Raw genomic sequence first — 26,314 nt, forward strand, 5'->3', positions numbered from 1 at the left:
TCAGATTGGTGATAGCCTCCTCTACAGACTCCACCTGTTTTTCAGTTAGCTGCTGGTCAGGATATCCTACAGGCACTGTGGCCATCCTAATTCCATCTTTAGCTATCCTGGCATACTCCACCTTGGATCTTTTGTGGGCTTGCCGATCTTTTTCTGGGGTTGCCCCTGACAGGAGTTGTTTTCTCACTGGCGTCTTGGTGGGTGGAGTCCTCTGTGCCCTAGAAGCAGAGCCCTTTTCAGGGTCCCGTCTCTTGTGCCCACTCGATCCCCCCGCAGTCATCATTGTCGTGGCAGTAGAAGGCCTCTCAGCTCCAGGAGTTAGGCCCTCTTTGGCTTGCTCCCGGGCCTTTTAAAGCCTTCTTGTACCTCCTCTTCTCAGTACCAGAGCGCTGTTTCTTCTTCTTCTGGACTAGAAGATTGCCCACCTCTAGAGTGAGCTCTCTTACTGTCGAGTTCGTACTATCTGAGGGTATCTCCAAAGAGTCCCCATCGGTTGTTGTCGTGCTGGTGTTTCTCTCGGAGGCCCCAGAGGAGCTCTCTAGTTTTTGGGTGGCTACGGAACTCATGTAGGTCCCACTAGTAGCCAGGCAGAGCCCCGCATACCCAAGTAAGGCTACTTACTTTGAGAGGGCGCCAAGTATCTCGAAGGTTCCGTTCAAGACACATCTCCCATGAGCCATGCACCCCATCGGCACGGGTAGCGTTACACCTTAGGGTTGGGTGGTGCTTTAGCTTCCTCCTCCTTGTATACCAAATGGTTACCCAATAGGGCTCCATTCGGTATCGCAAGAAAGGAGCTACTAGTCCCCCTCACCACACAGAGGATCTTCAATTGAAGAGGGTAACCGAGGTTAACCCCGTACAATTGTCATAGCACACACGAGGGGGACAACCAGTTTTGTAATATAGCGAGATACTGCTGACTGTTAACCGTGTTTCCATCAAAGAAGTATGGGCCGTAAACAGATGATCGGGATATAGCACAAAACACATTGACTTTGGGCGAATCTCGTACATGTTCAGTGACTGCATGTGGGTTCTGTAGGCCCCAAATTCGAACATTGTGTTTGTTCACCTGACCACTAACATGGAAAGTCGCTTCATCACTGAACACTATGCGTTGTGCGAAAGTGTCATCATTGTCAATAGCATCAAGAATCTCGTTACAAAATGCCACACGTTTGTGTTTGTCATCATGACGCAGAGCTTGTAACAGCTGTAACTTGTACGGCTTCATAACCAACCGACATTTCAAAACACATTTAAAGTTAAAAACTTCATTATTGTTCCGTATTGAATAAAGAAATAAGATGTACAATATTATAGGTTAGGATCCACCTTTCAATACTCCGTAATAAGATGGTAAAAAGTAGTTACAACCTGTTTAATGGGACCGGTTTCAACACATTTTAAGTGTCATCATCAGCCAATTTGCGAAGATCTTAAAACAACTAGCACATTGAATACAGGCAAAAAATTAACATTGTATCATAACGTAGCAATTCAGTAAATGTTCAAAACACAATAATCACAGTCAAGAGAGTAAACAGAACATCACTATCTTGCGCCGAAAACAAATATAGCTGAAGTTCATAAGCAGGTCAAATATTCGCTTATGTAAAGTCGTTGCTAGGCAGGTCTTGTAGGCATTTGTTTCTCCGGCCGAAGAGCAAAAGGTGACGTGAATGAAGTCCTAGGAAAACAGTGTAGGATTTAATTTCGTCAAATTTCAAAGTGGATATATAGGTTTTATAAAATAATTTAAAACGTTAAAAAAGAATAAAGCCAAATAAAAAATATATTTAAAAAATAGGAAGAAATAATGAAAGAAATACGAGGTTCAACTCGAAACAACTTGCCGTAGTAATTGATAAAGAAATGATAAATAGAGAAAGGGGGGGGGGACGTTAATTAGAGGGTGGTGATGGTGGTGGTGGTGGTGGTGGTTATTGTTATTAGAGGAAATACAATTGGGCAACAATCCTTAATATAATACTAATTCGAAGAAAAAAGAAAAAGAACCGACACTTCGAAAAATGAAGATATCGGTTAAAGGAAGACAAGGGCCACGAAGGGCGTGAAAATGAAAGACTCCCTAGCCCTCGCAAACCTAATAGCATCGGGGTCGGAAAGGAACAAGAGTTGACCAAGGGAGGTCGGACAGGATAGATGAAAGTGAGGAGCCTGGCACAAGTAAGTGGAAGCAATGCCAGGACTCAGCTAAGGGCCCCGTGGTCGCCAACCCACGCTCTGAAGTTCAGAGCCCCTGGGGGATGGAGGATGGGAAGGAAAGAAAAAATGGAAGGGATCCGATACTTCGAAAAATGAAGATATCAGCCAAAGGAAGACAAGGGCCACGAAGGGCGTGAAAATGAAAGACTCCCTAGCCCTCGGAAAACTAATAGCGTCGGGGTCGGAAAGGAACAAGAGTTGACCAAGGGAGGTCGGACAGGATAGATGAAAGTGAGGAGCCTGGCACAAGTAAGTGGAAGCAATGCCAGGACTCAGCTAAGGGCCCCCGTGGTCGTCAACCTACGTTCCGAAGTTCAGAGCCCCTGGGGGATGGAGGGTGGGAAGGAAAGAAAAAATGGAAGGGATCCGATACTTCGAAAAATGAAGATATCAGCCAAAAGAAGACAAGGGCCAACGAAGGGCGTGAAAATGAAAGACTCCCTAGCCCTTCGGAAACCTAAAAGCGTCGGGGTCGGAAAGGAACAAGAGTTGACCAAGGGAGGTCGGACAGGATAGACGAAAGTGAGGAGCCTGGCACAAGTAAGTGGAAGCAATGCCAGGACTCAGCTAAGGACCCCCGTGGTCGCCAACCCACGTTCCGAAGTTCAGAACCTCTGGGGGATGGAGGGTGGGAAGGAAAGAAAAATGGAAGGGATCCGATACTTCGAAAAAATGAAGATATCAGCCAAAAGAAGACAAGGGCCACGAAGGGCGTGAAAATGAAAAACTCCCTAGCCCTCGGAAACCTAAAAGCGTCGGGGTCGGAAAGGAACAAGAGTTGACCAAGGGAGGTCGGACAGGATAGATGAAAGTGAGGAGCCTGGCATAAGTAAGTGGAAGCAATGCCAGGACTCGGCTAAGGGCCCCGTGGTCGCCAACCCACGCTCCGAAGTTCAGAGCCCCTTGGGTGAGAAGGGGGAGAACTGAGGAGGATCAAGGGGGGTGTTGCGGAAGGGGGAAGTGGCATGAGAGGGTATTGTGTAAATTGTGAAAGATTGATTCCTTATTTGTTGACTTCAGGTTATTTAAAAAGGAGATGAGAAAATCGAAAAGGGGATTGGGTTTCTCAGAAATATCATTCAGATTAAGATTTGGATTGAAAAACTGGTCAAGGTGTATAAAACAGTTTTCGGTGATGTCTAGGAGAGGGCCTTTATTTAGAGTGCTGAGAATTTCAATATCCTGGTTTATTGTAGTGAAAGCATGTTTTGTGTCATGTATGTGTTGTCCCACTGCCGAAAATCTGTTGTGCTTTATTGCATTAACGTGTTCAAAGTACCTAATTTTGAAGTTGCGACCAGTTTGACCTATGTAAGAAGAATTACAGTTGTGGCACTTAAAACGGTATACGCCTGATTTAGAAAAGACACTTGTTCTATTTAAGGAGTGGGAATTATGTAATAATTCAAGGTTTCTATTATTAGTTCGAAAAGAAATCATAGTATTATGTTTTTTGAAGACATTAGCTATACTATAGGTATTTGCATTGAATGTGAATGTGGTGTAAGCAGCTGGTTTGGGAATATCTTTTAAGAGTGTTGTGTTAGGGCGGTGTCTAAATTTGTTAATGATTTGTTCAATAAAATAAGAATTATAACCGTTAAATTTGGCAATAGAGCGGATGATGTTTAGTTCTTTATTTAAGTTATCCTTTGATAGCGGAATTTTGAAGGCGCGGTTAACCATACTGTTGTATGAAGCACGTTTATGTGACTGTGGGTGAAAAGAGTCTTGTTTTATGGTATTAGCTGTATGTGTGGGTTTTCTGTAAATCATATATGATAATGAGGAAGGTAATCTGTTTATTGTTATGTCTAGAAAATTAATAGATTTGTTTGATTCTGTTTCAAGAGTGAATTTAATATGTGGATCAATTTTATTGAGGCTATTAAGAGTAGAAGCTGCATTGAAAACTCTATCATCCAGTATAACAAATGTGTCATCCACATATCTAGCCCAAAATAATACATGTTTAAAGTCGTCATTGTTATCAATGAAATTGTGTTCTAAAAAGTCTAGGTATATTTCTGCAAGGATCCCCGAGGCTGGAGAGCCCATAGCTAAACCATCTTGTTGATAAATTGTATTGTCGAAGATGAAGAAGTTGTTAGTAACTACTAATTTTAAGAGGGTCATAAAATCATTAATTTCAAGTTTGCTTAAGCAACTATATGTATTTAAGTTATTTTCAATAATAGGAAATTGAAAGGTGGATCCTAAACTATAATATTGTACATCTTATTTCAAAACACGTCAAATTGTTGTTGTGGGCAGTTGTAACTCCCGAATAACACGAGTTAATTTTGAAGGACTGCGTTGGAAAGCAGTTTCAATTTGTGCACTATTTTCTTCAGGAACACGAGGGCGGCCAGGACTCTTTTCTTTACATATACATCCTGTGTCTACAAACTGTCGATACCATCTGCGAATGTTTCACCCATTCAGAGGATCAATTTGGTACCTCAACCTGAAACGTCTTTGCACAGTAATCACGGAATTGCACTTCGCAAACTCGAGAACACAAAATGATTTCTGCTGCGGAGTAGCCATTTTAAACATACGACAGTTACCAAGCATAACAGAAGACAACTGACATCTAGCGGCTATTAATATAAACTAGACTATGTATTAGTTTCTCCAATAGGCGAGGTGCAGCGATCGATATTTTGGACAAAATACTACTTTGTAATATGTATATTCTTTTTGAAACACCCTGTATATTATCCGATAACCAACTTTCGGTTCCCACAATTATATCAGGGTCACTCGCATCAACTAAGTTTTCGAATTTTGCAATTTTATTACCAATACTTCTGCAGTTTACCTGCAACAATCTAAGAAACTTACTGATCTGGTATCACTCCCTCTCACAATGTCCTGTTGGTGGCCCTGATGTCGTTGTAGCTGCATCGAATCTGCTTCCGTCGTGGATCGTCATTCGGCTGCCCGTTCTGCGCCGTCATCCATTTGGGTGGGAAAGGACTCGGTAACCCTCGAAAAGAGTTCACCAAGTCTTGCCACTCCTCGCCGGTTCAGATGAAGTCCCTGTCGTCGACCCAACTGTTGCCGTCTACAAACAGTGGTCCGGAACTTTCGGCAACCCACCTAAGCTCTTCGTTCAGTCTTCGTTCTTCTTCCATGATACATCTGGTCTCCTTAGTATACCACTAATTACATTTGCCTTCGGGAACTTTTTCTTAGTTCTTAGTCGAGTTCACTTGATCATAAATGTCCCCCATTATATATTCAGCCCGTTGCCTTTTTAAGTCATTATTTCCTACGTGGAGAATTACTACTGCCTCATTCCCGCCACATTCGTCCTCTTTTTCCTGTTCAACTGTTCACCTCGTATTCCCGGTATGCACATCACTTTCACTGACCTATTTTCCTGTCCTATATGCCACACGATAGAATCACCTCCACAGATGAATGAGTGCCTACATTTCTCGTATACACTTCCTGTAACTTCTTTTGTAGCTCTGCAATCATGACATTTGCTTCATTTAATTCCCATTGTAGTTCGTCAAACATTGTTTTGTTGCTAGTCACATTCCCATTGACGAAACACTTGCTACATGCCATCCTTTCTTTATCACTAGGGTTACATGTAATTAATCTCATTATATCAGGGTCACTCGCATCAACTACGTTTTCGAGTTTTGCAATTTTATTACCAATACTTCTGCAGTATCACTAGGGCCTGGATTTTTATGTTCTTAAAAACCACGTTTTAGTTTTTTAATAGCTCAGAATAGTTTTTTAGGTTTTTGTCCTCCTGAAATAGTTTTTAATGATCATTTCAATCATTACTAAAGTTATACTACTCATTCAAACTTTTTTGTACTTTCTTCTTCTTCTTCTTCTTATTTTATGACCACATAGGATCACTTTAGTCAGTCCGTCGTTCAGGTCTCTTTGAAGGGATTGTTCGGGCTTTGCGGTCCTCCCAGTACTTCTTCAGACGCTCCGATCTTCGTGCCCTTTCCTCAGTTGAAAATGTGCGTGTTGTTGGTTTGTTTTGTGTAAGGGTAAAGCGGAGGTTTGTATTCTTGAGTTTTGTATTCAATTTTATCTTATTTTTGGTGTCTTCTGTTGTAAGGCCTATTTCCTTCAGATCCTCTCTTACTTCTCTGATCCATTTACATCCTGTTGTGGTATTTTTTGAGACGAGATTGTGTTGTACTAGTTGTTTCAGAAGTCTTGAGTCCTGCATCCTCATGATATGTCCAAAGAATCCCAGTCTCCTCTTACGCATAGTATCTGTAATGGGTTCTAGCTCTTTGTACACGACTTTGTTAGGTATTAACCGCCACTGTCCATCTTTCTGATATTTTTTGTTGATACAGGTTCTTCCAATCCTCCTTTCAATTTTCTGAAGTCTGTCAGTCTTTGATTGTTTATTCAGGTAAAAGAGTGTTTCTGCTGCATATGTAGCTTCCGGTTTTATAACTGTGTTGTAGTGTTTTATTTTTGTATTTATTGATAGACATTTCTTTTTGTAGATATCCCATGTTAATTTTTGTGCTTTAGCTAATCTATTTGTTCTTACTTGGATTGAGATTTTTTCATTTAAGTTATGTGTTATTACTTCTCCAAGATATTTAAACTGAGTTACTATTTTGATTTTATTACCATTTATGGTGACTTCTTTTAGCTGTGTTGGTTTTTGGGGCATAATTTCTGTTTTTTCAAATGATATTTTGAGGCCAATTTTATTTGCAATGTTTTGAAGTTCTGATATCTGGGTTTTTGCTTCTTTTATGTCCACTGCTAGTAATGCTAAATCGTCAGCAAAACCCAGGCAATTTGTTTTGATTTTTCGGCCAATCTTTATTTTGGGGGGACATTTTCTAAACCATTCCCTCATTACCATTTCTAGAGCACAGTTAAATAATAGTGGTGAGAGCCCATCTCCCTGCCGTAGTCCAGTTTTCATTTCAAATGTCTCTGATGTTTCGCCCCTAAACTTCACTTTTGACTTGGTATTGGTGAGAGTCAATTTTATCATGTTTATTAATTTGGGGTGTAGTCCAAGGTGTCTTGAAATTTTAAACAGAGATTCTCTATGGATGCAATCATAAGCTTTCTTGAAATCTACAAATGTTATCACCATATCTCTGTTTCTTCTCCTGTTATAGTCCATTATCAACTTAAGACTCATGATCTGATCAGGACAGCTCCTCCAGGGTCTGAAACCTCCTTGATATTCTCCTAGTTCTTTCTCAAGTTGTAAACTTATCCTATTAAGGATGATTATTGAAAATATTTTGTATGTTATGTCTAGGAGCGAGATTCCCCTGTAGTTATTAGGGTCGGTTTTGTCCCCTTTTTTGTGCAGAGGATGAATGAGGGCTGTTGTCCAGTGTTCTGGTAGTTCTTCTTTAATCCAGATAGAGACAAGTTGTTGATGGAGGGCAACTTTTGCTGAGGTTCCTGCATATTTCCAGATTTCCGCAAAGGTCTGATCTTCTCCTGGCGCTTTGTAGTTTTTTAATTTATTCAGAGCTTGGTAGACTTCCTTTATTGTGGGGGGATTGATGTTTTCTGGTGATGTTTTTATCGGGGTGTTGGTGTCCAAATGAAGGAGTTCTGTAGGTTCCTCACAATTTAAAAGCTTGTTGAAATGTTTAGCCAGAATTTCTGCATTGTCTTTATTGTTATGGGCTAGCTTACCATCTTCATACTTCATCAGTAGGGTCGGGGGTTCATATTTTTGGAGCTGCTTTCTGAAGGTTTTGTAGTAGTCCCTTGATTTAGTTTTACTGAACTGTTCTTCAATTAACTGCAGGGTGTCCTTATGATGTTGTCTTTTTATTCTTCTTAAGACTTGGGTAGTTTCTTTTCTCTGTTGTACTAGCTTTTGATAGGATATTTCTGTCTTTTGGGACTGATGTAATAGCCATGCCTGATGTCTTTTCTCCACTGTTTCATCACATTCACTGTTCCACCATTGGTGTTTTTTACGTGGTTTAATTGGAGCTAGGTCTTCTGCAATTTGTTTAAGGTTGTGTACTAAGTCTTCAAGTTTGTCTGTGATTTTTATTTTTTCAGTTGCTTTCTGGTAATTTTTGTTGTTGATTAGCTGGGTAGGATCTATTTTTCTTTTAGTTTTAAGGGCTTGCTTTTGTTGTCTCCTCTGGGGAGTGAGTTTAATTTTAATTTTAACTACGTAGTGATCTGAACCTGTGTCTATTCCTCGGAGGACTTTGACGTTATAGATCTCTTTGTGGTGGTATTTGTCCATGCAGACGTGGTCCAGTTGCCATTCTCCTTTAGTGTAGTCAGGGTGTTTCCATGTTTTGAGTTTTTGAGGTTTCCTCTTAAAACATGTAGATTTTGAGATTAAATTATGGTTTCTACACAGGTCAACTAGTCTCTCTCCATTTTTATTTTTATTTTTTGTACTTTATTGTAACCTTCACGCCTCTCTAGTACAAAACTATACCACTCATTTCAAAATATGGGACAGAATGGCTTAATGAAAGCATTTCAAACACATCATACCAACTGAAATTAAAAATAACATAAAATATTTATGCGCAAATACAATGAATGGTTCATGTAGGTTAAATTTTTGTCACTTCCAATGCATCAAGAAACATTTTCAGAAGCACAGAACACAGTTTTCACTTGCTGTTACATTAACAACTAAATATATTTCCAGATTTTTCAGAGTAAAACTTTTTCTGTTATCTCTCAAAATATTCTCATAGCAGGAAAATATACGCTCCACACAAGAAGAAGTCCTTGGAGCAAACTTAATTGAAGCAATAGCTCTCGGTCCCCATGGTACCTCGCCAGCAATTTCTTCTCCCTGAAGTATTGCAGACACACTGTTCATTGCTGAAAATCCAGGGTTCCACTGTAGAATTTTGGTGAGCTTGAGTGAATAGGCTTCACCCACTGGTCCTGGTATTTCCTTTTTCGAAATGGAGTCCACAACTTCTATTGAATCTTTTAATGGCAACGGTGTCGACACAACACGCTCAATAGCTGCAGGAAGATCAGCAAAGTGTGCCCTAAGGAAGGCAAGTGAAACAGCGTTCGTGTTCGTGAGAGCTGTTTTAGCCTACACTATGCAGAGTGCATCATCGACATCAAAAGAATTTATAACATTTTTAATGTCTTCAAAGTGATTGGCATAGTATAGGGCTGCATTGAACCATGTCCCCCAACGAGTGATTATGGATTTGGGAGGAAAAGGAGTTTGAGGCAACATTTCCTTGAATGTGAGAATGCAGCTAGGAGCTTTAAGAAACACCTTTCTCACAGTAAACAATACTGTTTACTCATGGAAAATTATTTCTAACCTCTTCAGCCAATCTGTGTAAGCCATGGCCTATGCAAGTTACACGCAGCACGTTAGGGCAGAAACTCTTCAATACTTCACCAGCTTTTGTCATATATGCCGCACTATCACTCAAAAGAAGTAAAAACTTGCCATCCTGTTTTTCTCTTGGGCAAAGAATGCGAAGAGCATCTCGGACGGTGCAAGCTATGGTCAGCGTATTCCACGGCACGTTTGCCGAAACCAGCGCTTCGCATAAACGGATATTACCATGCTCGATAGCTGCAGTCACTTAAGTGCGGCCAGTATCCAGTAATCGGCTGATAGTGGGTTCGAACCCCACTGTCGTCAGCCCTGAAGATGGTTTTCCATGGTTTCCCATTTTTCACACCAGGCAAATGCCGGGGCTGTACCTTAATTAAGGCCACGGCCGCTTCCTTCCAGTTCCTAGGCCTTTCCTATCCCATTGTCGCAGTAAGACATATCTGTGTCGGTGCGACGTAAAGCAAATAGCAGAAAAAAACTTACTTTTCGTTATAGTAATGGGGATTTTTTTTTATTGGAGGTATGCTAAATAATTCCTTACCTGCTTTTGGCAGACTTGACAAAATATAATTTTGCCATCTGTAGTAAAGTCCGGATCGTTACCAATCCACTGGCGAATCAACCAACTTTGAGATGACTTGCCTTTAGGCATCGCTGCTTCTGAGATGCGTAAGCTTCTTAAACTGCCTTTAATAATAAATTGATTTATAGGGAAAATTAATTTTAGTCTTTCGCATAATAATGTGTATAGAGCTAAACAGTGAACAGCGCCGTAGCTGGCGGTAGTCGACCGTACACAATGAGAGATGCACTGAAGCTGGCAAGTTAGGCGGGCTTGTACCTGCTAGATACAGGTCAGTGAACGCCAGGAGGTTGTCTCTTGATATGTGCTGTACCCTAGTGGAATAGTATCGTATCACGTTTCACTTGCACCAGTTATACTTACAAACCACTTCCAGTTCCAAACCATGAAGTCATTTCAAAAAACGTGAATAATGTTTATTTAAAAAAAAAATCATTCAATTTCATTAATATTTGGTACTTCTATTTCAAAATAACATAATACTGTCTTGAATAGCCCATTTAGTTTTTTTTAAGATTCGGGTAATTTACTCCATTGGTAATGAAATGGATAAGTAAGGTAAAATACTGCAGTTAACTAGCAAGGAATAAAATAGTTTAAAACCTAAAAATCCGGGCCCTAGTTATCACTGTCCAGGGCTTGTAGCTTACCACACTTGAAATGAAACCAAATTCCACACGTATCACACTTAGCACCAGATCTTAAGCTCCCCTTACACTCCATACACTTCACGTTCACTACCTCTTCTGAAGCTGGTTGAATAGGGCCCAGGTTTAAGTCCAAGCCTTCGATAACAAGTAATGTGGTAATGAGTGCCAACGATACAACACGCCCCGGGTAATTGCCTGCTGCAGGTCTGCATTCCAGCACGCTCTCTGCCTGCTTGCCCATGTTCCGATTGCTGCTCGCCAAGCTGATACGGAAATACCCATCGTTGCAAAAACACGTCTGTTGCCTTCAGCAGTCAACTAGCATTGGAGGATGTATCTGCTTCTTCCCCCACAACCTGCCGTTATCTCTCATTGCAGCTACACTATGCTGGTCCTTGGCTGAATGGTCGGTGTTCAGGCCCTTGGTTCAAAGGGTCCAGGTTTGATTGCTGGCTCAGGGACTGGGTGTTTTGAGTTCATCCTGGCAGTGCCCCCTTCATATTCAGACAACGCACCTCAGTACCCACCACCACACAAACCACCTCCATGTACGATTGGTATCAGCAAGGTAAAACAGAGCCACTCACAACTCCACAGACGTGGGAAAAGCGGTAGAAGAATATCATTTTTATTTCATAAGGAATAAATCGGTCACAGACAAAAACATTTAACAGTTGTGTTTTTATGGCTGACATTGGGTGGAGGAAGTTTTTTATCTAGTTCTCTATTTCTGCTTTTTGTAAGAGCACTGCAGTCAGACAAAAAGTGCTGCTCTTGTAATTTTTTTCCATTTGTTTAGGCAGCCATACTGACAAGTGTTTTTTAGACCGGACTGCTCCATTGTTGTCACAGCAACCTAATGACATAGCTGGAAGGGTACTGCTTGCTGTGGTTACCCAAAACACATTTACTTTCTAATGTCTACCGTTAGGAAGAGTGTTGTAATGTGGCCAATAGATTATGTTCTTGTTCACTTTGGGCAACTGCACCTCACACCTAGAATTTACAAAGTTGGTGTGACGTGGAGAATGGAACGTGCACGGCGTCTGTGAGGGAAGAACTGCAGTATACCTTTAGGTTCGCAAGAAGGAACTTGGAAAGTTTATGTTCCAGCAGCTTTGTACTAGAGCAAGTTTGAATTTATCCTGATTGGCCTCATAAGATTTCCTTGTAGACAACGTTTGAACCAATATGTGCCTCGGTCAGCCAGAAAACTATCCTACACTTAACCCATTAGTGTAATTCTTTTAGAAGTTGTGCCAAACGAGACAAATTCCATATTTACACAAAAACTTATTGATGATTATTTTCGCCCGTCAAAACTTCCAAGATTGATTGAAGCCATATTAGCATGTCTCAGGAGATTTTTCCAATAGCCGTGTCAGTTTGGACACTTTTCCCCATGGTATTGCTGAGCAGTTTATGGAGCAGTTTCTTTACCACAGTAGACCACTCTAATGTTTCCTCATAAAAGCTCTGATAATGAGATATATGTAAATATCACGTAGTTTTACTTCTTTCAGTGGCATTTTCACTGATTTGCCGGTCAAGTCACAGCAAGTCTTCCAGAGAAACTAAAATGGAATCAATCCCTTCCCTTGCCAAGCTGTATCCTGGAAACTCTGCATTATAACTTGTCTCTGAATGTTTCATCTCGAGTGCAACTGATGATCAGTAGCAGTGCTGTGGTACACAACTGTGATACTGGCTGTAAGCACAGGCTGACTCGGCACATTCGATTGCAGCCCGATTGTCAGTGCCGTACGTCTGGGCTTTGTCCAGAGTGTACCATAAGTACCTAGATTCGGGCAAAACCACCATCGCTAGGGTTAACTGCCATAGTCACCAGCAACTGACTTGGATGGTAAGAGCACTGTGGAACAGATTACTCAGAAATTCAGCGCTGGATAACAATGAAGTGTAAGCAGCCATACCATTCAGGACCACCTCCTGGGTACCGCCGCATGCCACAAAGAACGACAATGGCACTGGAGCACCGCCATTGAACTCTCAAAGCATAGAGAAATATTGCCTGGACAAACTAGTTGTGGCACTGATGGGGGGTACAGTTCAGGCCGGATATATGGGGACTGTTCACATGGGATGAAACATCTGACAACGTCTCTCACTCGCAATCAATGCAGAAACCTGCTGACAGGGAGACCTGTACCATCCAGTCATGCCTGAATTGTGGCTGATTATACTCCGAACGGACCCACTTCTAAATTGACGTTTTGGCAGATTTTGGCTCCGTCTGGTGGTTATGCGCTGAAGCATAGACATCCAACCAATCCCCAGCTGCCATTCATATCGATTTATATCGGCAGAGCACGATCTCGAAATCTAGTTGCCAACTCTAATATTTACATTCACCACGTGGTTAACCTATCTCACTCAGCGTGTATGGTATTCGGTACGGTTCGCGATCTTTTGCATTTTCCTTCAGTAATTAGTGTGTTTTTCATATTGTTGGAGAGTTCCAGTGGCTCTGAGATCAGTAGAATGTTCCCTTTGTAGGCCATAACCTCTTTCTGTGCCAGTCATTAGCCGTGAGTGATGTGTTATTTCCTCATTCTCTTTTATTCTTAATAAAATATTCCCTCTTAGTGTCAGATGTTAGCAAGTGTAGTTCCTGTGAAATTGTTTTCAATCCATATTCATTAGTTTTTCTGAGTATGGTATTACATTTGACAAGGGCTGTTTACCGCGGTCGTATTGCATCAGCTGTTCTCGCGGGTGTAGCGCGCTGGCAACAGAGGAAAGGCGATGCTCATTTGTTTTGTGAAACTTCAATTTAGAAGTAAGGCCGTGCGGAGTATAGTTCAGTGAACACTCCATGGACATGTCGAGAGAGATGTGAGGGCCATTGACCCTGCTCCTAATTTCTATGCATAAGAGGAGGCTGTGGTGTGGTATGGAACTTCCCACGTTTCCCTGTCACGCCGCTCGTTGTCAGGGTGAAAGGGGGTGCAACACAGTATCTCTAATTTGGTTCCTCACTAGTGTAGAGTTCCTGGAAAATTATTACCACCAAGTTTTGGAGTCTCGACTGTTTATTTCCTTCAGAGTGAAGTGTTATTATTCTGAAATCCGTATCACAAGCTGTTCACTATAGCTTTACATTAATTTTTGGTTTAAAAATGTTAATTTTGGGCCATATAGTAGGGTATTTTAAAATTGACTGAACAGTGTAGATATAAAATCCTGCTGGCACTGCCATTTGAAGTGGTACAAAACTCTGTTATTTTTAATTTCCTGTCATTTAAAAGTAGATTTCTGAAGTGCATACCTTTCTTATTTCTATTTTTTACAACTTTTTTCAACATCTCAATAAAGTCTACTAATATAATAATACAAAATTATTGTATTTAATTTAACCATTGTAACAATGATGGAAACCAGCCGGTCTATAATGTAGTAGCTGCGCTTGTTTGTTAATTTCAGATCTGTGCTCGTTAGTTTCAGTAATGTGACAGACACAAATCTCGGCATCAGCGAGTGAATGCCAGCATCTCTCTGTTATTCTGTGCTCGTTGGCAACCACACTTCAGACATGTCATTTTCTTTAAAATGCTCCGAAATCGTGGTTGTGTGTATATGTTGTGTGAATTTCAACTGTTGAAACAATTCTCATTTTCTCAGACAACATCATGGTTCGTCTGCTGTCTCTACACAGAAATGTCAAATTTAGCACAAATCAAAACTCATAGAGTACATGTGGCTCATGTGTCTGTGAGTTTTATGTAGAAAAATACTTGGCTCCGGGCTGAGTATGAGACAGTTCGATCGTGGCTCAGTCCGGTCAGCCTCTTGTCGGTGAGCTACATTTACTGCCATGTAAAAGAAATCCTCCGGGACTAAATTCTGGCACTGCAGCATCTCTAAAAGCAGTTAGTGGGACGTAAGGCCAATAGCCTGTCTTGTTTGCACGAGTAACTTGGCGGCGGCACGGGTGTTCCACAGCCTCACCGAGCTCTTTAACCAGGCAACGAAATTGTGACTAACTCAACTGATTTCCCCCTGAACTATTCATGCCATGTAATAATGTGGTGTTTACAGCTTAGGCACTGCTCGGCTGCCTTTAGTCGTACATGAATGTTTTATGTAGCATTCGGGAGATGGTGGCAGCCTTACCTTCGATGTTAAACCAATAGCAGAAAAGACATGAACGTGGCATTTTAGCAGTTTATCTCCAAAATTAAATACCGTTTAGATGGATCTTCAGGCTGCTTGAAAACTGCTTCACAAATAGAGGCCCACTGAGCTCGATAGACACGGCCAGTATCCAGTATGCAGGATATAGTGCCTTCGAACCCCACTGTCGGCAGCCCTCGAGATGGTTTTCCGTGCTTTCCCACTTTCACACCAGGCAAATACTGGGGCTGTACCCTAATTAAGGCCACAGCCGCTTCCTTCCCACACTTGTTAAAAAAACAACACATTTCAACAAGCTTTCAGTGTACCTGTTGGGGCAACACTCAACAGTAACTCATGTCAATACACTTTTGTTTTCAAAAATGTTGAGGACAAATGTCATGACACAGGATCTGCTTGGGACCAAGTCGTAGGCTGGCGTGCACCAACCAAGAGCAAGTTCTGCTTCCGTAGTAAAGTACTCTTGAAGTCAGCATTCGGCAACTTCCATACGAGAGTAAATTACTTCCAAAGTATTTTAGTCCTTTCAGATACTCCTGGACTAAATTACTACAAGAGTAAAATGTTGTAGTATATTACTAAAGAAGTAAATAACGTACGAATATAGGTTAGAATTTACTCTCACATTGTCCATGGCGGAAGCTAAGTTTAGACTTGTTGAGATTACATTGACGATCTCGACGCAGAAAACGACACGAAATGTAATAGTGCGTATGGTGTGCACACGGAGAGAGTTTCAGGAATGTTTTTGGCCTTAGGAAGGAATCCTTTACTTTCCTTGTAAATCTGCTTGGAGACCACTTACAGCTGAATTCCTGTCTTAATTTTGTTGTATCTCCCAAATTACAGTTTTTGTGTGCCCTACGAGTGTTTTGTACCGGAACATTTCAGTACAGTTGCCGGTGATCTAATTAACGATTACTGCACGACTGCTGGCCGTATCTTTCATCGCGTGGTGAAAGCACTAGTGAGGTTAAGAGGGAGGTACGCCTGCAAATGATGATGATTGTTCGGAAAATGAAAGGAAATTCTTCACATTGGCAGGTTCCCACACATTGTGGGTGCAATTGCCTGCACCCATATTCCCATTTTTTGCCCTCCCGGTGACAACGGTAAACTTTTCAGAAATCGGAAGGGGTCCTTTTTTTTCCTCTCTCTCTCTCTCTCTCTCTCAATTTGCTTGACGTAGCACCGACACAGTTAGTTCTTATGGCGACGACAGGGTAGGAAGAAAGGCCTAGAAGTGGGAAGGAAGCGGCTGTTACAGACCCAGCATTTGCCTAGTGTGAAAATGGGAAACAATTTCGTTGTGGATATAGGTGATCTGTATGAAGAAACCACCATCAGTTTTAATTTTTCCCCGCGTGTCCATGACTTTCTGCTTTTCTTTAGCCTTTGCTTTTAAGTCCTTCCAAATAATTTTAACTTGCTCTTCACTGCGTTTTCCGTCACTCGGAGCATTGAATTCTTTTGTCACGGCTTTCCATGAATTTATTTTCTTATCCAGCATCTTTATGTTGTGTTTCTTACACTCTATATACTTTACATAGATCTTCATTATCTCTACCAACAAGCACTTATCTTTTACGTTTACGTTTTTCCCGTTTCCTATCACACATAAGCTTATCTACTTTCATTTATTTAAAGAAAACACGCAAACACAAGTACACTCCACGAGTAACGAACGCTACTTCTATAGTAGTAACTAAAAGAGTACATTGTACATCAACTCTCCGACATTACTTCCAGAGTAAATAACTCCCCGTAGTAAGTTACTTCTGTAGTAAGGACTTCTTTAGTAAACGCTACTTCCAGAGTAATTTACTCAAAGATGGTGCACGCCACCCATAGAACAGTAACTTTTTTTGTTTGTGGCTTTACGTCGCACCAACACAGATAGGTCTTATGACGACAATGAGATAGGAAAGGCCTAGGAGTTGGAAGGAAGCGGCTGTGGCCTTAATTAAGGTACAGCCCCAGCATTTGCCTGGTGTGAAAATGGGAAACCACGGAAAACCATTTTCAGGGCTGCCAACAGTGGGAATAGAACAGTAAAAGGAGACACATTTTACTTAAACATGTCAGGTCCGCAACCTAATAATTTGTGAATCCCCAATTCCAATGAAACACATTTAGCTGCCCCTTCCAATGTAGTGGCTATTTCCCAGCATGCATACTGTATGGTACTAATGCCAGTCAGCACATTTAGCTGCCCCTTCCAATGTAGCGGCTATTTCCCTGCATGCATACTGTATGATGCTAATGTCCAGTCAGCACATTTAGCTGCCCCTTCCAATGTAGTGGCTATTTCCCTGCATGCATACTGTATGGTACTAATGTCCAGTCAGCATACAGTTCTGAACCCTATTGACAGCTTACATCGTCCGTGCCTCGTTATCGGATGTAATGAAGAGGGGAATCAATATATAAGTAATAATAATAACAACCTAAAGGTTTCCACCTTTTCAATACTAAAATATATTCACAAAATTATAAATTACACGGTACTAGTTTCGACCCATCTAGGGGTCATCATCAGCCGTATTGGAGCAAAGATCACTTTTGGCGAAATCCTAAGAAAATGTTATTTTAAAGAATAACAAGTGAAATGAGATGTTATTATGGTAATAACATTTTCTTAGGATTTCGCCAAAAGTGATCTTTGCTCCAATACGGCTGATGATGACCCCTAGATGGGTCGAAACTAGTACCGTGTAATTTATAATTTTGTGAATATATTTTAGTATTGAAAAGGTGGAAACGTTTAGGTTGTTATTATTATTACTTATATATTATTCTCAGTTCAATAAGGACCAAAAACATGAAATTCATAACCATTAATGAGGGGAATCAATGCATAAAACTAGCTAACAGTGTAGTAATTAATGTCTTAAACACCGAACCGGACGGCGTATGTACTCTACTCTCGTTGTACTGCCAGCATTTTCCCAGCAGTGTAGCATGGCGGATGTGGTTAGGCGTCAGCCTAGCAATCGACGGAATGTGCCATCGGCAGTTCGAATCATGCATTGCTCAGATGATGTTTGAATATGTAAACACAGGCCCGCGTTTGCCACATTCAAACAGTAGAACGACAATGTTATTCATCTTGTGCCCTGCGCATACTCTGCTGGTTAGGGCCTGAATGTAATCTCTGCTTTCATTTGGCATGTTTTCCACGGAGGAATACTTGACATGCTCCTCATTTATGGGGAAGCAAGACAAAACGCATGCTAGGCACTACGTGTGTACCAGGAATGGTATTCCGCAGGCAACACCCGGCTGCTGCAACATTCCTCTGTGTTGAAAGACACCTAAGGACAACCGGCATGATTTCCAAGCAGCCACCAGTCCGCGAGAGGCCTGTTACATCGGGTGAAACAGAAAGAGGGCGTTCTGGAGGCAGCTCGTAATAATCCACACATCAGTACAAAGGTGATTGCATAACAGGTGAACACCAGCCAGTCGTCCGTTTGGCGAATACTGCATGAACATAAATTTCATTCATACCATCTTGAGCTACACCAAGAGCTCCATGGGCGGTATTTCGAAGCTCGAATGGAGTTCTGTCGGTGTCTGTTAGGCAGGCTGGACAATGATGCAGCATTCATATTGCAAATCTTGTTCTCAGACGACTCGCGCTTCCACAAAAATGGGAACATCAATCACCACAACATGCACTGTTGGAGTCCGGACAATCCACTCTGGGTGCCCATCAAGTATGACGGGGAGTGAATGTGTGGTGTGGAATCTTGGTGGGTTGCTTGACTGGATCTTATTTCTTTGAGGGCTATTGGACGGACCCACACTACCTGCACTTTCTGCGTCAGGAACTCCTACTGCTGCTGGAAGATGTGCCTTTGCATGATTGTTTGACAATGTGGTTGCAACACAATGGAGCTCCACCACATTCAGCTTTGCCCGTTTGTAACCATCTGAACGAGAAACTGCCAGGGAAATGGATTGGACGAGGAGGTCCTGTTTCTTGGCCCACCAGATCACTGGATTTAACGCCGTTAGACTTCTTCTTGTGGGGACATTTGAAGAACGTCATTTACACTCAAGCACCAGAAAACCCCGACCAGCTCCGGCAACTCATTACGGACACCTGCCGAGCAATAACACCTGCAATGCTTCAGCACGCAAGACAATCTATTGGACACCGGGCCGAATGTGCATAAACCAAAACGGGTATCACATCGAGCATTTGCTGCAATAAAACATTATCAGGGCAGTTATGTTCCTATTAATTCCGGTCCGTATGTGTCCGGCCCGCTAACTAATTGGCCCTTCTTAGGGCCCACAAACACATTCATTCACACACATTTTGCACGAGAGCAGGTACTCAACTTACATTACATGCGGTAAGTATTAAACAAATATTTCAAAACTATGAAATCTTTGCCTCAGACTCGAACCTCCCACCTCTCATATAAGCCCACTCCACCGTGCCTTTACCAACTATGCTACGGTTCCGTATGGCACACCGAGCAGCTTACAGCATGTATTAGGTTTACTCCGGTCACAGTGCGGCATGTTAGGTTCATATAATCTTGAAGGCACACACATGCCTTCCAGTTTTTAATACGAGTATAATATTATGGCGTCCTGTCATGGTAAGGCGGTTGTGTTGTCTGAGCATACCGGCAGGGCAGACGTTTTCAAGAGAGAATGATTATTGCGGGTTGCATAAAACTACATTGAAGGGGCGGCTGAATCACACGATATACTTGAAGAGTTACAGTGCAGCCAGCCGGGGTAGTAGCCGAGTGGTCTGCGAAGCTTGATGAGTCTTTTCACAGTTATATATTTTGTACGAAATAAATTATTATTTGAGAGATCGTTAAGATAAAACTCCGAATAAAAATATTAGGCAAACTGGATTGAACTTTATTTTCTACCTCAAATTAACATTAATATCAGAATGTTTAGGTCCATATTAATTTCAGGTAGAAAATAAAGTATAATGCTATTTGTGTAATATTTTTGTTCACATTTTTATCTTCATTTATTTTGTATAAGAATCATAGCTGCGATGTTCAAGGTTTGTAGACAAGTGCGATGACCTCTCCAGTTGACTGCAGTGTAACTCTCAAGTATATATGCGTCTCATTGAAATTGGGAATTAATCAATTTTTAGGAAATTATTAGGTTGCAGATCTGACATGTTCAAGTAAAATAATTTACCTCACCCTCACTTGGTCCGAAACGGATCCTTTGTCATGACGTTTGACCTCTTGTTTTGAAAACGAAAGCGTATTGACCTAAATGTTTATACAGGATCCGGCAGAAACAACCTACCACTTTCAAAGTTTGGTAGCATGTACAGCCCTGCAGTTCGGATAAAACTGAGCAGGGTAGCGTGTAGCAGGAAGGATGCCATTTTAATTACTATGGAGCATTGGACCAGGACTTTTGTGATTGAAGCGTATTTTAAAAGTGGTGACAGTGTGGTAGCTATGCTGCAGAAGTTTTGACTTTGAGAGACATAGAAGGGTACCAGAACGGCACACAATACAGAGATGGGTTGAGCAGTTTCATGCTACTGCAATTGCTGGGAAAGTCAAAAAACATTGAGAAACTATGAATGCTATTGACAGGAGTCCTAGGCATTCAGTAAATGAGCGCTGCAGTTTTACTCATGTCAGGCAGAAGCGTACGCAGCATTCTCCACAGTGATTTACCTTATCATCCGTACAAAATGCAGGTGATTCATAAGCGTGACTATGCCTTCCAGAAACAATTCTGTACCAACTTTATCGATGTATTGGACGAGAATAGGGACCTTCTTCCCAGCCTGATAATGTTGGATGAGGCACACTTTGAACTGAGAGGCTACGTCAACAAGCAAAACCTGTGATACTGGAGTAATGTGAATCCACAAGAACTCCACGAAAAACGACTCCATAGTGCAAAGGTCATGATTTGGTGTGGTGTTTCAGCTTCCAGGATTATTGGACCCTAAGTTTTTTTAGGATCAAGCACGGAAACGGTCACACTGAATTCGGAACGTTACAGGGGCTTACTGATGACCTTCCCGATTCCTGAATTACAGACTTAGGGCGTTTGACATCGCTCTATTTCCAGCAAGATGGGGCAACTGCGCATACTACGTACGCTGTTCACGGGAAGAGTTATCTCACGTTACGGGGACATACCGTGGCTGGCCAGATTGCCCGATTTGAGTGCTTGAGATTTTCTTCTCGGGCCAAGTGTTTACATCATGTATCCCAACTTCGATACTCTGAGGCGATGCATTCATGAAGAGGTCCAGGCAATTCCACCTGAAATGCTGATGAAAGGAATGGAGAGCTTCGTTCATTGACTCCAAGCGTGCATCGCAAGGGACGGTGGTTAACTAAAAGAATTTATTTTCAAAAAATGAAAATACAACATGACTTGTGTTGTTGTCATAAAATGGCATTGTGTTACCTCTTAGTTACCACTCTAGTCATTTACATTCCGTATTTAGTGTTTAACTGAAGTTGAAAAACAGAAAATAAAATTTATTGCTCACATTCTTCGGCATGAAGAGTTCCTTTGTAACATCATAGTAGGAAGAATTGCTGGAAAAAGAGGAACAGGACAACCCAGAGTGTCTTATTTCAAGAACCTGCTTCTGAGGATGAGTTGAAAAGACTGACTCAAGATAGACATCTGTGGCTGCAGCGACAAGGCTTAGCCTTTAGAATTTTTTTTTTTAAATTGCTAGGGGCTTTACGTCGCACCGACACAGATAGGTCTTATGGCGACGATGGGATAGGAAAGGCCTAGGAGTTGGAAGGAAGCGGCCGTGGCCTTAATTAAGGTACAGCCCCAGCATTTGCCTGGTGTAAAAATGGGAAACCACGGAAAACCATCTTCAGGGCTGCCGATAGTGGGATTCGAACCTACTATCTCCCAGATGCAAGCTCACAGCCGCGCGCCTCTACGCGCCCGGTAGCCTTTAGAATATGATGATGATAAGACGTATAGTAAAATGGTAGATGGTTTCTGCCGGACCCTGTACAAGAGTTATTGTCAAGTTTCTACCCCACAGGTACACTGAAGCTCATTGAAATCTGTTGAACGTAGGGTCTGGCCTCTCTTTCTGAGTTTAGTGAATGAACAGAATCCAAAAGATGGAAATTCTCCTGAAAGTTACAGTGTTCACCAGGTCAGAGGACAGTCTGTGCACTCTTTTAAGTTAAGTGTGTTATTTTTCACCACAACATTTTTTAGATGCTGAGCATTGGATGCAAAATTTCAAACCGCTGTTAATCAGTGAATTGACTTTTATTGCCCCTATTTAATAAGAATGTTAATAACACTCAAAAAAAAGTGCTGAAACCTCATTTTGTCAATTTTTTAAGCTTAAGTGGTTTTCTTTTGGAATCTTCAAATGCTGAAGTTGATGCTGTTTTTCTCAATTTGACAGACATATTGGAGCTTTCAAGTGATTTTGAATATTGCTATAAAAATTCTCTCTTGTTCCAGATCGGGCAACTGCGCATACCACTCAATGCATGGTGACAGCTTTACGTACTGTGTTTGCGCTCTTCACTTCTGACAAGGCTGAAGATCCAGAGCTGTCTCACAAAAGATTTTTATGTTCATATGTTCCTGATTGTACTGTAATCATCGCATTAAATTATTTTATAATAAATCCACCCCCTCTTAAATTGTGTCACGATACCTTCTGGAAATTCACGCTAATATGTTTGACTTCTCCCAGTGGATCAGCGGTACAGTGCTGGTCTCCAGACCCCAAGATAGCAGGTTCAAACCAGTCAGAGGTAGTCAGATCGGAAAGAAAAGAAAAAAATTGGATACTCCACGTCGTACGATGTTGACATGTAAAAAATATCTGGTGACACATTCAGTGTCCACCGGACAACATAGACAACCATCTAGTAGGCCTAGAATAAAACAGAACACCAGATGGTTTCCACATGGTAGCTGAGGCTGTACGATTATTATTACGAGGCGTGTTTTTTAAGTAAGGGCCGTTTGAAAATAAGTACACAACGAAAGACGATTCATACAAGACATTTATTTGCAGATTGTACATACTTTACTCTATTTTTCAACATAGCCGCCAAGTTTATCATGCCTCACAACTAAGTTTTGAATATCCTCTTCATAGATACTTGCCGCCTGCGCTGGGGCAGAGTCTGTTTGGCCTTCACCTTTACAGGCGACTGTGTGTGTTTTCATTCGGGCGTGATATGCGAAACCCATGCTTCGCCTCCCCTTATGATCCGACTCAACATGTCGTCACCTTCTTCGGTATAACGAGTCAAAAATGTCATCGAACACTCAAATCCTTTATGGAGACACACATTCGCCTGTACAGGTGAAGGCCAAACACACTCTGTCCCAGCACAAGATCAAGAACTCTTGGTTATCGGAGCAGGCTGCAAGTGTCTATGAAGAGGGTATTCCAAACTTAGTTGAGAGGTATGATAACGAACTTGGTGTCTGAGTATGTAGAATCTGCAAATTAATGTGGTGTTTGAAAATCGTCTTTCATTGTGTACATATTTTCTAACTGCTCTTACTTAAAAAAACACACCGCATATTATTATTATTATGGTAATGTTATACAAGAAATGGCTGCCAAGAATAATACAATTTTCCTTAAAGGCGAGTTGAAGTCTCATCCTCCTTGGCTGCAAGAAGTGAAATCCTCCCATATTTGTCTATGGATAGTTGCTTCTCTATTATCATCACAGTAGTTAATATTTGTACATACGTATTTTAGACAACCCTTCTTCTCCTGTACATTAAAATGATGACAATAGTAAAATATTATTAAATTATTCATATTATGCTGACATTATTGCACTGCTACTTGTCATTTAAATATTTAGGCATTTTAAATACAGTTAATTAAGTTTCTAAGTTCTCAGGTTGCATCTTCTGTTGGTTGGTTTACATCTGCCACAAGCTGCCGTGCAGTTGATCTTGGTAATTACCCACCAGGTGATTTGCGCTATAAAGCCATTCACCCAGTTGAGGGATGAACACTCTTGCCTCTCCAGCTGCATTTAAGAATCTACTTGCAGAGGGATAAGAGACAGCACAAAAACATATGGACAGCATATTTATAAAAATCAAATAGAGCAAACACAAAATAAATATAATACAATATTCAGGTGCATTGTTCAGCATTTTTAAGCCTGAAATTAATCTCAGTTAGTCACTTTTTATCTGTAATTGTGCATTGTGTGGAAAGTCTCAAAGCATTCTCCAGGATGAAATCAAAGCTTTTTCCTACAAGTATTGCAGAAAAACACTGTCTCACATCGTAATTCAGCCTTACTGTTCATTGCCACATTTAGGATTACACCTAAAAATGCTTTGAATTCAGGAAGACCTCCACGATCTCCAAATAGTCTCATGTCTGAGGGCCATAACCTTTTGAATGTTTACACTGGCATACCGGTTAGTCTCACGCACAATGTCTGACAATAACTCATCACTCATGAATAATTGAAAAAGGTCAAGTTCACTCTTAGGTTTAGTGCCTTACGATGGCTTATAACCTGACGTACCTGTGAATGGGGTTCTTTTGAAGTCCAAGTCCATGGCACGGTATTCCCTCCAGCCACCAGCACTGCCATTTAGCATACTTTGCTCATTATTGGCATCTTTATCACTCAACTCACCAATACAATCTAGTTCCTCAATATCTTTCTCACCATTAATTGAAAATCACTCATTATCGCTGAAATCGTCACTTTAATCTAAAAGTCTGGCTATTTCCTTCTCATTGTGCTCAAACAACGTCATGTTGCTAAACAATATCTATTTACAAACTTGTATGATCTTCAAAGAATGCCCACAAAGCCTGATTTCAAAGAGATTATAGCTATACATGGCTTCAAATGCATTGTTGGATGTGCTAGCGAGTGGTTGGCTGTTCCAAGAGCTCTGTATTATCTTAATGGTAAAGTAGTTAATAGTTGTTGAAATTTAGCGAATATTTTGTGTGTGTGTGTGTGTGTGTCTCTCTCTCTCTTTCTTTTTAATATTATTATTAAAATATCAGTAGGTTTGTTGATAAAATACGTAAAAAGATGGGATATTAAATAACTTCAGCAGCCGTTATATTAGTGCAAGCAATTGGCAGAGTATTTCAAATGGCAGTTCAACTGTTTCACCTATCACGAAGATAATAACTTCTTTAAATAACATGATACTGTTGTAAATTTAGTTTAACCCCCTGCGGGTGGGGGACGCACATGTAGAATACACCCGCGGTATCCCCTGCCTGTCGTAAGAGGCGACTACAAGGGGCGACCAAGGGATGCTGGTATTAGAACCATGAAACTACTATTGATTAGTACCATCATGCGGGGAACACCATGGGTCGCCTTTACTTACGAGTAGTACCACTATATTTGGTACACAATAGGTTTGTGATTAGTAGCAGCAGAGAGTGGTTCCCCTGTGGGTTTCCAGTATCCGTGCGTCGTACCCATGTGAGCAACACCGCGGGTCTGGGCGTTGCCTGTGAGTTGTACCACTATATGAGCAACACCGTGGGTCTACGTTGCCTTTGATTAGTATCCACTATGTGAGGAACACCACGGAGCCCGTGGGACCGGCACCCGTGCCTAGTACACCTAGGTGAGGAAACTCATTGGTTTGCGTTGGCTATGAGTGGCGCCATTGTGTGAGAAACACCATAGGTCTGCGTTCCCTGTACGAAGTACAATACTTGCGAGTAGTACCATCTTGCGTGGAACACCGTGAGTTTCGCTATTTTTGATTAGTACCCTAACATGACAAATACCATGGTTCTACTTTACTCGCGACATGTACCATTCTGTGGGGCCTTAGACATGGATTTTGCACCCCTTTAGACATCAGGCATCATTGTGCTTTCTGAGTGGTCCCTTGGTCAGTAATCCATAATTTATGATCTTTGAGTTTGATCCACTGTTTTTTTTTTTTTTTTTTGGGGTTCATGTCCATTCATTCTTCGTGACATTTTTTATTTTTTTTATTTTGGTCAGTGGATGAATTTGAAATTTTTGTTCTTTCAGTTCGTACCATTAGGGGCCGATGACCTCGATGTTAGGCCCCTTTAAACAACAAGCATCATCATCATCATCAAATTTTGTTTAAAGAAAGGATTTCAACAGAATATACAGTAGGCCTATTTCACTGGTGAAATAGTTAGCAGCCGCTCTTCGTATTCCAATATTGCATTGTTGACTACAGTCGTGAACAAAGGGTGTAGTGTATCAAGAAAATATAAATAAAATATAAATAAAAATCAGCTGATTCTTGTATCTTGATCATTTGTAGTTCTGAGGAGGCAGTTAAAGTATCCGTAATATATATTTCACACTTTCAATCTTTCACTATTTA

The 26,314-nt window shown here is 41.2% G+C and overlaps 1 protein-coding gene across 3 annotated transcripts in view; it reads left to right on the plus strand.

Moving 5' to 3' along the window:
- The window catches only part of LOC136885890 (U11/U12 small nuclear ribonucleoprotein 35 kDa protein), a 38,848-nt gene extending 16,250 nt beyond the window's left edge, over positions 1-22,598 (plus strand). For all 3 annotated transcript variants that reach the window (XR_010861639.2, XR_010861637.2, XM_067158579.2), the window contains one exon: positions 22,430-22,598. The gene's annotated coding sequence lies outside the window, so the exon portion shown is untranslated. The remainder of the gene's footprint in view (positions 1-22,429) is intronic.
- The last annotated feature ends 3,716 nt before the right edge of the window (positions 22,599-26,314 follow it).

This window comes from Anabrus simplex, chromosome X, assembly GCF_040414725.1.
Source record: "Anabrus simplex isolate iqAnaSimp1 chromosome X, ASM4041472v1, whole genome shotgun sequence".
NCBI classification, from domain to species: domain Eukaryota; kingdom Metazoa; phylum Arthropoda; class Insecta; order Orthoptera; family Tettigoniidae; genus Anabrus; species Anabrus simplex.